This window comes from Leopardus geoffroyi, chromosome B2 (assembly GCF_018350155.1).
Source record: "Leopardus geoffroyi isolate Oge1 chromosome B2, O.geoffroyi_Oge1_pat1.0, whole genome shotgun sequence".
Classification (NCBI taxonomy): Eukaryota; Metazoa; Chordata; class Mammalia; order Carnivora; family Felidae; genus Leopardus; species Leopardus geoffroyi.
The window spans coordinates 71,903,678-71,916,269 of NC_059332.1; the positions used below are offsets into that span (position 1 = coordinate 71,903,678).

General features: G+C 41.3%; 1 pseudogene; it reads left to right on the forward strand.

Annotated features, from left to right (window-relative positions):
• The first annotated feature begins 629 nt into the window (after positions 1-629).
• Positions 630-2,553, forward strand: LOC123609761 (annotated as a pseudogene).
• The last annotated feature ends 10,039 nt before the right edge of the window (positions 2,554-12,592 follow it).

The window sequence follows — 12,592 nt, forward strand, 5'->3', positions numbered from 1 at the left end:
ATCTTTTGGTTTTGCCATACCTGAATAATAACAAAATCTTTATTTTAAAATGATCGGTGATTATGTTTAAGAAGAGACCTTAGCCAGGTTTCTTCTTATCTGTGTTGGGATACACATTACAAAGGAACTTATGAGTGTTTTCCCATACTGTCCATACTGTCCCATACTGTTAGACGAAAAACATGTTTTTATGCAAATATTAATATTCTGGCCACTAGATAAAGAATTTCTGTAATAGGGTAAAATGGATGAAACAGAATTGTACCGAAGCCTCTTCCATAGCCATGAGAGAAAGAAAAGGAGAAGTGGGCCATGATTTGGGCATGATCCCCTCACTGCTAGTCAATGAGAGAATGCTTAAGAATGCATCACAGAGAAGGGAAGGTGTGAATGCACTCAATAAATTGAAGTCAGGAGTATTAGTTGGCACATAATAAGGGTAACAATATTTAAATACAAGGAATATGAATCACATTTATGGGCCAGATGGAGATCTGGAGAGTGGGGCAGGAATAAATTATATCTCACAGTGTGATGTGTTTCAGTTTACATAGTTTAGGAGACAAGGAGCCCCAAGCTAAATTGGAATACTCCACTGATCCTCCTTGCTCTGTGTCACAGAACCAGACCCCACGGCCCCTCAAGGGTCAATGGATCCAGAGAACAGTTTACTCACTTCTCTGCAAGTCAAGAGAAACCTGGAGAAGTAAAACCCTTCACCGTGAAACTGGATGGCTACAAGATATCAGGGCGGAGATGACACTTCACCGTTTCTGTAGGGGCAACAGTGCCTCCGTTTCCTCATCTGCCGCATCGTAATGAAAATAGCACTCAGCTCGGAGGACTATCGTCAGTTGAGAGAGGTCTGTAGAGCACTGGGCACACAGCCTGGTCCATGCGGCTGTTCATTAAGAGTTAGCTAATGCCGACAGCAGGCGTGCGGGCGGTCCAAGCCTCCGTGACTCAGCAGGGATTGGTCCCACTGTGGCGGCTGCCAGTTCCTGCCACTGGCTTGGCTCTGGCGCAGGCTGGTCTGATGGGGTGGCTCTGGCCTCCTGCCCCTGTCCTGGGGCCCAGCTGGTAAGGGAGGCGGAGGCGGAGGCAGCCCGGGCCCACCGCGGCGGCCAGAGACCCCTGTGCTTGCGCTGGATCCCGCCCTTTATGCAGCAAGAGTCCACGCGCTTGGAGCGGAGAAGGCCCGCTCGCACGTGGAAAGTGCCCCCTTGCAGACTCAGGTAACCTTCCTCCGGAGGAAGGGAAAGGGCAAAGGAATGTCCAGACCCGGTGCAGTGGATCAAGACTTTAAATGTGCGCTGAAGCAGGAGAGGGCCAAATATGATAAAGTTCAGTGCAGACCTAAACCACGGGGAGAGGAAACCAGAACTGTCAGAACAAGTGTCCAATGGCCTTTTGGAGTCAGTCACACTGGAGAATAGCCCGCTGGTGCAGTAGGACGGTCAGCGCCTTCTCCGACAGTATTTGGAATAGGTGCGCTACACAGACATCATCCTGGACATGTGGTTCAGGCGAGTGCAGTCCCTACTGGGCCACTTGTTGGAGCTCAGCAGGGCCACGGAGTCCAGCGAAGGGGGCTGCAGGGCCACGCTGGCCCCTGGAGGGCTCCGTGGTGGCAAGTTACTGATGGTGAAAGAGAAGCACGAATAGACCAAGAGGAATGTGACAGGCAAAGATGGCAAAGAGCGCTTGGGTGGCTGGGTGCTGGAGCAGATTCCCTTTCTGTAGAATTGTGAGGAGGAGGATGGCCATGAGGACCATGAGGAGGACCACAGCCATGAGGACAACCGTGAGCTGGACAGTGTGCAGCACAAGAAGCAGCACGTGAAGCTGCCCTCCAAAGCCTGATGAGGATGAGGATGAAGAGGAAGTATGACTCCCAGGATGCCGTCCATGAGTTCGATTTTCTGGGCTCAGGAGAGGATTGGGAGCTCTCTCCAGACCCTTAACAATGCACTGGAGAGGGACCCACCATGAGTCGGAAAACCAAGGAGCCCAGCTCCAGGGAATTTTGGCCAACTTTGGGATGTGGATGGGGTGTCCCCCAAAGGAACTGGTTTGCCTCTTGGCACACCCCAGTCCCCAGCCACATGAAGACGTTTTCATCATGAATAGGATCAGGGGCAGGGAGGTAGCTTGGGGAACTTGCCGGATCTTACCGTCACCAATGACAATGACCTCAGCTGTGATCTCTCTGACAGCAAAGACGTCTTTAAGAGGATGTGGAACCCCAAAACACCACTTTTATGACCTGGAGGTTGGTAGTGTCTTCCTCATACTGGAGTTGAGGAGAAGCAGCAGCCCAACCCAGATCAACCAGGTGGTGAGTCACTCAAAACAACCCCTCATCATCATTGCCATGACAACAGAGACATCTGCTTTCTGGACAACCAGACAGGGAAATCTGTGCACTCCATGGTCTCCCACTTGGACATGATCACTAGCCATGGACCCTAATGGCATATTTCTTTTTTTTTTTTTTTTTAATTTTTTTTTTTAACGTTTATTTATTTTTGAGACAGAGAGAGACAGAGCATGAACGGGGGAGGGTCAGAGAGAGGGAGACACAGAATCTGAAACAGGCTCCAGGCTCTGAGCTGTCAGCACAGAGCCCGACGCGGGGCTCAAACTCACGGACCGCGAGATCATGACCTGAGCCGAAGTCGGCCGCTTAACCGACTGAGCCACCCAGGCGCCCCTAATGGCATATTTCTGATGCTGGGAAGTCATGACCAATCGCTGTGGAGCCTGGACAACAAAACATGCGAGCAGGAGATCATGGCCTATCACAAGAAGCGTGAGGAGGCTATCCAGTCTGTCACCAGCCACCCCAACAAGGCCTTCATTGCCAGTGTGGACACTGACACCCCTGCCAAGATCTTCGTATAATGCCTACCTGGCCCAGCCCTGACTGCCATGCTGACTGGGAAGCAGGCCAGGCAGGTGGAACTAAGATGACTCCCAGCCTCAGTCTGGAGGCCCAGCCTCTTCCCACCTGCCTCAGAGCCTGGTGGTACTTCCCCCAGGAGACCATTCCCCATGGCCTACCCTTCCCCAAGCATCCTGGGGAGTGGCCTCCTTTGGGAATCACCCTCCAGAATGGCCTCTGGGAGTTTCCTCTCTGGGCCCTGATGCCCAGTCCTGGTATCTGAGCTGCCTTCTTGGGCACAGCACAATTGGGGCTGGGTGTCCTTGGGGGTCAGCTTTTCCAAGATGCCAGAAGATGCCAGGTTCTCTCTTTAACCCCCAACTCCTCTTTTCCATCTCCTCAGACCTGGGTGGGAGCTGTGCTGTGAGGAGCCCCAGGCACCCCTGCTCTGGGTCCCCCCAGATGCCATGAAGCCAGTTGGACCCTGGACTGTACTCAGTGGGCGTACCAGGCCTGGTCCACCCAGGAAGCTTGCCCAGACCAAAACCCTCCCCTCAAGTTCCCTCAACACAGCTTTCTAGAAACTACCCAATGCCTCTAGGCCAGTAACTGCCTAGGGAGCAGGTGATACCCTCACAGGAGATGCTCACCCCTACCTCCCCCAGGACTTCTCCAAGGGCAACTCCCATGGGGCCAACAATGGGGAGAGATGGCTTTCTCTTGTCTCCTCCTAGGATATGGAGGGTGGAGAAGGGTCCCCCATAGCTCTTTATGAATAAATCTGTATAAATAAATAGGATTTTAATGTAGCCCACCTTCACCCATGTTGTTGTCACCCTAAATTCTTGGGCTCTCTTCCAGGTTTATAAGCCCCATCCCCTCTGCCCTGGACTTGGATGTGAAATTTGTCTCCATAAACCCATTGAAGAAAAAAAAAAAGTTAGCTGTTGCTCTTATCTACATAACATTTTACAGATAAAGAAACTGAAACTGTAAGAGAGACCACCAGAGGTTGACCAGGCTGAGCTGAAACCCAGATCTGATTGACCCCCAAATCCACACACTCAACACTATGCTGCTGCTTCTTTTTTTTTTTTAATGTTTACTTATTTTTGAGAGAATGCAATTGGGGGAGGGGCAGAGAGAGGGGGACAGAGAATCCAAAGCGGGCTCTGCACTGACAGCAGTGAGCCCCATGTGAACTCAGGAACTGAAAGATCATGACCTAGGCAGAAGTTGGATGCTCAACCTACTGAGCCACCCAGGTGCCCCCTATGCTGCTGCTTCTTTTGCAGCAAAGGGCATTTTTGTGGGACTTCAGTGAGACTCTCATGATTTACCTTTATGACTGCCCCTTCCTTTGTTCTAATTCCAAGCTTGCTGTGCAGGCTTCTAATGCATTCCTGGGATCCTGGTGTGAGAAGGGGTGCTCTGGGTAGCAGAAATATGTGACCTGACTATTAAGCCCACGATTAATGAATTGACATTGTGCCTAATACATAAGGCACATTGTGCCTTTTTATCTTTTGTATCACTCAATCCTGAGAACTCTGGGAGCACTGGCAAAATTCAGTTCCTGACCCTGGCAAGCTGGTGCACAGACCTTAGCTGTGGTGACCATAACAAGGAATCTCCACATTATGCATTGCCCTTTGGCCTGCTCAGTCTTCCTACCTCATCCCTCTTGACCTGTCTCACACACCACAAAATTCTTCTGACAAGGCCCCGATTTATTTTTCTATCTGTCATCGTATGACCTTAATGTGGGTCAGTGTTAATATTCTTCTTGACACTGACATAATTTCCCATCTCCACAGCTGTTTTCACTCCAATGAAGAGTTTTAAATGTGGTCATGATTCCAGATTTTTCACAATTTAGAATTCCTAGATAGCATTCATAGGAATGTAAGGATTCATTTCTGAGTGTGGGGAAGTGGAAATAAGGAGAGACCTCTATGGAAATCCTTCAACTGCTGGGGAAGAAATGCTGGTATTAAGTCAATGAGATTTATTTGCTTTATTCCAAGTTTGTGAGAATACTGGGAATTCTTATCTATAATTGGTGGCATCACGATGACTGGTTTTCTGGTGACTCAAGTTCAGGAACTTTGCTGGGATGTGTTAGTAAAAGGAATACAGCAGGCCTCACCCAGGGCAGAAACTTCTCTCTCAGATCATCCCAACATCTGAGACAGACCTTGGCCTTCCCCTGAGGCTCAGAGAAGCAAGACTGTTTGGATAAAACTGGTCTTAGTGCCTTTTTTCAGAGAAGGTTTTCTATCTTATTTTTGGAGTATGGAGGCAATCTTTACCTGTTGTTTCCAGCCAGTGGTAGACACGTATGTGAAAATCAGCAAAATCCTTCTGTGAGTAAATGAGGGGAAAAATGCTCACCCAATCTATTATAAAAGGTGATCGTATATAGTTATGCCCCAATCTAAAAGAATTTAAAATCCAATCTTTTTTGCAGATAAATGGGGAAATTATTTTCACTTTCATAAAGTTAATTCTTCACAGGAAGATTCCTTTAAAGGCCGGACATTGGTTTATCTAAAATAACATGGAAAAAACCATACGTAAGCACAACTTCTGATACATCTTCTTCCTTCTTCCCGGTAACTATGTTCCAGTCACATGACATGGTTTCTTGTTCTTAAATGCACCATGACAGTTCATGCCTCTGTGCCTTTGCACAGGCTGATCCCTTCACCTGAAAAGTTCTCACACACATCCCACCTGTTGGAATTCTACTTGGATTTCTAGGCCCTTTCCAAGAATTAACACTCGCACGGCACTTTTACTAGTTAGAATTGATCTTTCCTTCATGTCTTTCTACATCTTCTGTTTGTGTTCATTGTGAACACATTTTCTGCTTCCTAACAATAAGCCCCGAGTAAAAGAACTAAGGTTAGACTCTGTGTACATCCCACTGCTACGTGCCTAATAACTTGTCCTGCCTAGAATGTTTTCACATTTTTCCCCCTAGGTACCACTTATAGCAGAAGAGTATATGTCTTCAGACTGCTTTAAGATGGAATTTCTTTTTTTTTTTTTTTTAATTTTTTTTTTCAACGTTTATTTATTTTTGGGACAGAGAGAGACAGAGCATGAACGGGGGAGGGGCAGAGAGAGAGGGAGACACAGAATTGGAAACAGGCTCCAGGCTCTGAGCCATCAGCCCAGAGCCCGACGTGGGGCTCGAACTCACAGACCGCGAGATCGTGACCTGGCTGAAGTCGGACGCTTAACCGACTGCGCCACCCAGGCGCCTCAAGATGGAATTTCTTTGAAGCTGTGATTTCTCTTAAAAATTCATGTGAATGTTACATTCAAATCTATCATGTAGTATTGGTAATTTTAATATAAAAATGTTTAAACTGACTCGCGCATAAAATTTAGACTCCAGAAACCACCTCACAGTTTATGCTTTATCCAGTTAGACTTTCTAGCACATGGCCCTTGGGATACACTTTTCTCAGTTGAAAAGAGTATTAAGTAGAAGCTTTAAAATGTTTATTGAATTGAATTAAACAAGTGAAATGTAATGTAAAATGGAGCATTTGTTCCAAATGCCGAATAATTGAGCAAATATTGTCAAGACAGAGGCTGCTTGTCATTATTAAGCTTAGAATAACATTTCAGAGAATTATTTAAAACAGCATAAGCTATCCAAAATGCATCATACTTACATTTGCTAATGCTCCCCACAACTCCCCCAGTTCTCATGTTCAACTTGTGAAGCGATTATATTAACCTGCTTGCAGCTAGTTGCTCTGAAAACCTTTGACAAATACAGAGCCCCACAAGAGGCAACTGCCCCCCCATTTCCTTTTGGTAGATATTTTAGCCTATGATCTTCTGGACCCATGTTTCTTTTCATGCTTATGATAGAATCAAAGCTGAAAAAGCTTTATAAATAAGTGACACCTGGTCACTTATCTGCCTGCTGAAGAAGTATAATTCAGTTTTAAAGGACATGTCTAAAAAAGATTTCTAAAATAGCCTGGGAGAATACCAGATTACCTTAGGAAATAATTGCTGAATTTGAACACACAGTATAAATAAATAAAACACCCCTAACTCTTACCTTCTGCTGAAATAGCTACTCATGCTCAGGCATTTGAAGAAATCATTTCTTAAACAACATTCCTATGGCCCAAAATATGCTAAATGCCTCCCAATGTAAATATTTTTATGACAACATAATAATAATGAAATCCAGTGTCATGTAAAATTCTCTGATTCTGTTGGGAAATGTGTTCGTGCAAGAACCAGACGCTCTTCATCATAATCTCCAACTACAGTCAACATAATCATGGCAAAGGGCATTTTTAACTGAACAAGGTTACCTGAGCACAGATGTGACCTATTCCCTTTGCATTCTTTACATATCTCAGCAAGATCCTTATTAATAACTGCTGAATGGAGAAGGGAAGTAGACCGGCACAAACAGCTACACGATGGAATTTTCTATCTCTGCAGTAGTGCCTCCCCCGACTACTCTTAGATTCCTCTTCTAATCTAGCATGATGTACGTGGGTCAGGTGTGGAACGAGTGCCTTTACATTTTCCTCTTCTTGAATATTTGCTTGTAGTTTTCCTTCCTTGCATGCTTACAAAACCAGCAGAGACGTGATCTTCTTAGTCTAGCTTTGACAGTGTAATAAAATGCCTGACGCCCGTTGCTCCTTTCTTAACGCTTATCAGGCTGCCTTGTTCCTTGCATCAGGGCTCTCTGGAACAGCCATTCTATCATTTACGGCTTGGCTGTCTTTCTGGTGCTACCCTTATTCTAACTATTTTCTGTTGCACTTGGCTGAAATTGTATATATGCAGTAAAATCACTGAACTGAGGAAGATCTGCCTGCCTGTTTCTCCCGCAAGGCACACAGCATCCGCAGGAGCAACTCATCACAGATCCAGTGATATTTCAGTCACACTGCGACTGCACAGGCAGGTTTAATCAACTTCGCCGCACACGTAATTCACAGTGGATCCCTTTTGTTTCACTTATCATCTGAACGAATGCACACAGGAAGCTCATTTAACCCCCCCACATTTGTCATCAGCTGCTATATTAAATATTGATTTTATTTTCCCAGGTCAGGAATGATGAAATCGATATCTAACATGGTAAGTTTATATTTGCTCATACTTTTCATTTGGGTTCCCTGACAAATTTTAAAACATTTTACATTGCACAAATGTTTATAGATTTAAATGTCAGTAAAGGTTAAGAGTTAATTGCACATGAAACTGACTGCATTAAATTTTAAAGTGAGAGTGGTTATTATTAAACACATATGGGGGTATTAAATTATTTTATTATTATGATACACTAACTCACTCATTAAATAATTTGTTCATTATTCATTTGATACATGTTAATGCAGCATTTGGTATTTTTCAGAGTGCTTGAAAGTAAAAAGTTAAGCATTGACATATAAAAGTGTTTTCAAACTATAAATCTTCATAGAAATATCTGAAAGTCCTTTTTGTGTTTCGATTTATTCATTCATTCACAAAATGTTAGGCATTCACTGTGTACAGCCCAAGCCCTGTGGTAAGAAGTGTGAATTCACAGACAAATAAGAACAACACCCCCCAGCCCCCACCACCCTTTCAGGAGTCCACAGTTTAGTGGGAAAGAAGCAGGCACAGAAGAGGACAGATTTGGTAAAGAAGTCATAGATGAGGTTCTCTCTGGTAGCCTCATGGGTAGTCTCCCCCAGGGTTCCACAGATGGGCAGAGGAGGTAGAAACCAGAGAGAAGAGAAATGTCAGCTCTGAAATGGCTTGAGGTATTCAGGAATGTTGAAAAATTATAGTGCCTGGAGCAGATAAGAAAAGTGACTTGAGAAATGGGAGGAGGAGCCAAGATGTGAAAGTCTATCTGTGGTGCCTCTGCTTCACACTTTAGTCATGGGTCCAGTCATGGGTCCATTACCATGTGGTAATGATACTATACTCCCAAACCATCTTATGGAACTGTGGTAAGAATTAGGTTAAATAATGTTATATAAATCATTTTTAAGACAGTGGAGCATGACACACAAAAGTATTATCATTAACATTATGATTATGATTATCATTTAAAAGCTGAGGTAAACCTTAAGTACTTGGCAACTAGTTCAGAAACAATCTTCTTTCCTAGAGCACCAGATAGTAATAGCTAATTTACAAACATATGGTAGAAATGTCTGTATTTAAACATCAATTCTTTGACTGAAAATTGACAAAAATCTCTCTAGGTGAATTGACTGAAAGTAAGTTGAAAATAAACAGCTCAAAGCCTCTGGTGTGAATGGTGCTAGATTTGTGCTGTGTGTTACCCATACAACCATACACTAGTGCCTTTGCCAACACAGGGGTTTGATAAGGATTAGAGAATAGTGGAAAATCAGTATTTGAAGAGGTTTGAGTCAAGCATTTTCCAGAGTTGAAAGACATGATTTACTGACCCAAGAGCACACTCAGAGTACTGAGCATGATAAAGATAAAAATACACACTTCCAGCTGTATCACTAATTGGCTGTGGACACGGACAGTGATACTTCAACTCTAGGTGCTCTGGTTTCCTTATATATACCACAAAATATTAACAATATTTTCTTCGTAAATTTGTTGTGAAGTACAAGTGAGTTCATATTTGTATTTAGCCCACTGGCACACAGCAAAAAATGGTAGCTATTATTAACAAGGAATGGCAACTAGTTGACAGCTTTTTTGCCACTGGCAGCAATGAGTGACAGAGAATAATATACTAATATCCTTAAAGTGCTAAAGAGGCAATAAGTATCAACCTAGAATTTTATTAAGCCTAGGTAAATTATTAACATTGAGATAAAAAGTCAAGATATTTTCAGACCCAAACTAAGAGCGTGTACAGCCCATAAACCCTCACTAGGGAATTATTAAAGGATATACTATGCAAAAAAGAAATGAATTCATAAGGCCTGAGTTACAAGAAAGAAAATTTACCATACAAATGCATTAAGATAATTCTGAAATAGTTATTCAATAGACAGCATCTACTAATTTTTGTTGAAAAAATTAAAAATGCAAGTCAGATAAAAATAATAGGAGAAAGGAGTTGTCCAATGAATAGCTAAAGCATGCTAAGATATATATCTGAAATACACCAAGAGTTGGACCCTGAGAGAAGGAGACCCCTTAATTCTCTGTGTGTACAGGTCACAGGCTGCCTCCACAAGCTGTGCACATGTAGACCAGATTCAGAGAAGCTTAGCAGAATATTTGAGAGCTAAACTATGATCTATAATTGCTGCCCTAGTCTCAGACTGACTCTTCAGTGTTCATGCACATAGGCTTTGAAAAACAAATATTGGGCCTACTATCCACAGACTGAGACAAAACTTGCCATCAGGTCCTATCTGGGTTGTTTACCTGCTAAAACAAACAAACAAAATCAACACTATTCAAAGGATTTTAACATGACCTAGATAGAGTCTCATAATATTCAAAATGTCCAGGATACACAGATGTCCTAGAAAATTATTCAACATGTAAAAAGCCAAGAAAACCAGAATAATTCTTAAGGGAAATAATAATCAACAGACACTAACCCCAAAAAGATAAAAAGGTGGGAATTATTAGAGAAGTTAAAAACAGCTACTATAGCCACTGTGTACTGTGAAGTAAAGGTGAGCATTTTTGAAATAAATAGAAAAATGTGAATTATCAGCAGAGAAATAGAAACAATAAAAAAGATGAAAATTTTAGAATTGAAAAATACAATATCTGAAGTAAAAAAAATTATTAAAGGACAGAACTGAGAGAAAAAACAAAAGATTTTAAAACACTTAACAAATCCTCACGAAATGTGTGACACAATATCAAATGGTCTAATTTATTGCCAACGGAGTGACAGAAGGAGAGGAAAAAGAGATGGGTACAGAAAATATATGTTAAAAAAATTGACTGGAAACTTCCCAAATCTGGTGAAAGACATAAATTTACATATTTAAGAAGGTCAGTGAACTCCAAACCAAATAAAACCACAGAAAACTGCACCTAACCACATCATAATCAAATTGCTAAAAACCAAAGATGAAGAAAAATAATCTTGAAAGGAGCCAGAAAAAAAGGACGCATTTATAGAGAAACATTTATAGTTCATTTGGACTATTTGAATAATCCAAATGAACTATAGATTTTTCATTGAAAAATGCCAAAAAAATGCAACTATCAAACCAGAATCCTATATCCTGTGAAATATTTTTATGGTCAATAATAGGATACACTTTCTTCTCAAGTGCATGTGAAACCTTCACCAAGATAGACCATATCTTTGGCCAAAAATAAATAAATACATAAAAATAACAAATTGAAAATAATTGAAATCATACTAAATATGTACTCTGACCATAATGGAATTAAACTAGAAATCACTAATAAGAAGACACACATAATCTCCAAATATTTGGAAATTAAGAAAAAAACACTTCTAAATAATACATGGATTAAAAAAGAAATCTCAAAGGAAGTTAGATAATATTTTGAACTGAATGCAAAGATACCATGTCAAACTTTTTGACTGCAACAAAAGTAACACATACAGAGAAATTTATAGCATTGAATCTTATATTAGAAGAGAAATTTCAAATCAATGCTCTATACTTTCTCCTGAAGAAACTAAAAAGAACAAATGCAAAGCATATATAAGGAAGGGATAATAAAGAGCAGAAATCTGTGATATTGAAAAGAGATAAAACAAAGAAAAAACATCAATGCAGTGAAAAGCTAGGTTTTTAGAAAAAATGAATAAAATTGATAAGCCTCTAATATAAAGATTGCCAGTATAAAGATAAGAGAAGGATATATCTCTGCAGACCCTGGAGACATTAACAAAATAATAAAAGTTATGACAACAACTTTACTCCCATAAATTCTATAACTTCGATGAAGCAGACCAATGGCTCAAAAGACAGAAGCTATACAAACTTATTGAAGAAGAATAAATAGCTGGAATGGCACCATATCTTTTGAACAGTTGGATTTGTCTTGCAAAGTTTCCAATAAAGAAAATTCCAGGTCTAAATTGTTTCACTGGAAAATTCTACCAAATATTAAAGAGGAAATTATACCAATTCTACAATTTGCTTCCAGAAAATAGAAGAAGATGCAGTTCCCAGCACATTTTACAAGGCCAGTGTTATCCTGATACCAAACCAGACAAAGACATTATAAGAACATAAGACTACAGAATGATATCTCTCATAACCAAGATGTAAAAAATCTTCAACAAAGTATTAGCAAATAAGATCCAGCAATATATAAAAAGGATGACTCATTATGACACAAAGCTGTTTCAACATCAGAAAATCAATCAATGTAATTAACTGTATTAACAAATGATTCATAAAAAAAATTCTCATAAAACTGGGAGTAAAGGGGGAACTTCAATGTGGTAAAGAGCATCTACAAAAAACCCTACAGCAACATTATACTTAATGACATGAGACTGGACGCTTCCTCCCTAAGATCAGGAACAATGCAAGGATGTTTTTTCCCACCATATTTACTCTTAGTATCATCCTGTAAGTTTTAAACAGTGTAATAAAGCAAGAAACATAAAAGACATACAGACTGGAAAGGCAATAATAAAACTCTATACAAAGATAACAATTGTTTTGTGGAAAACTTCAAGGAATCTACAAAAGAGATTTTAGAATGAACAAGTAAGTT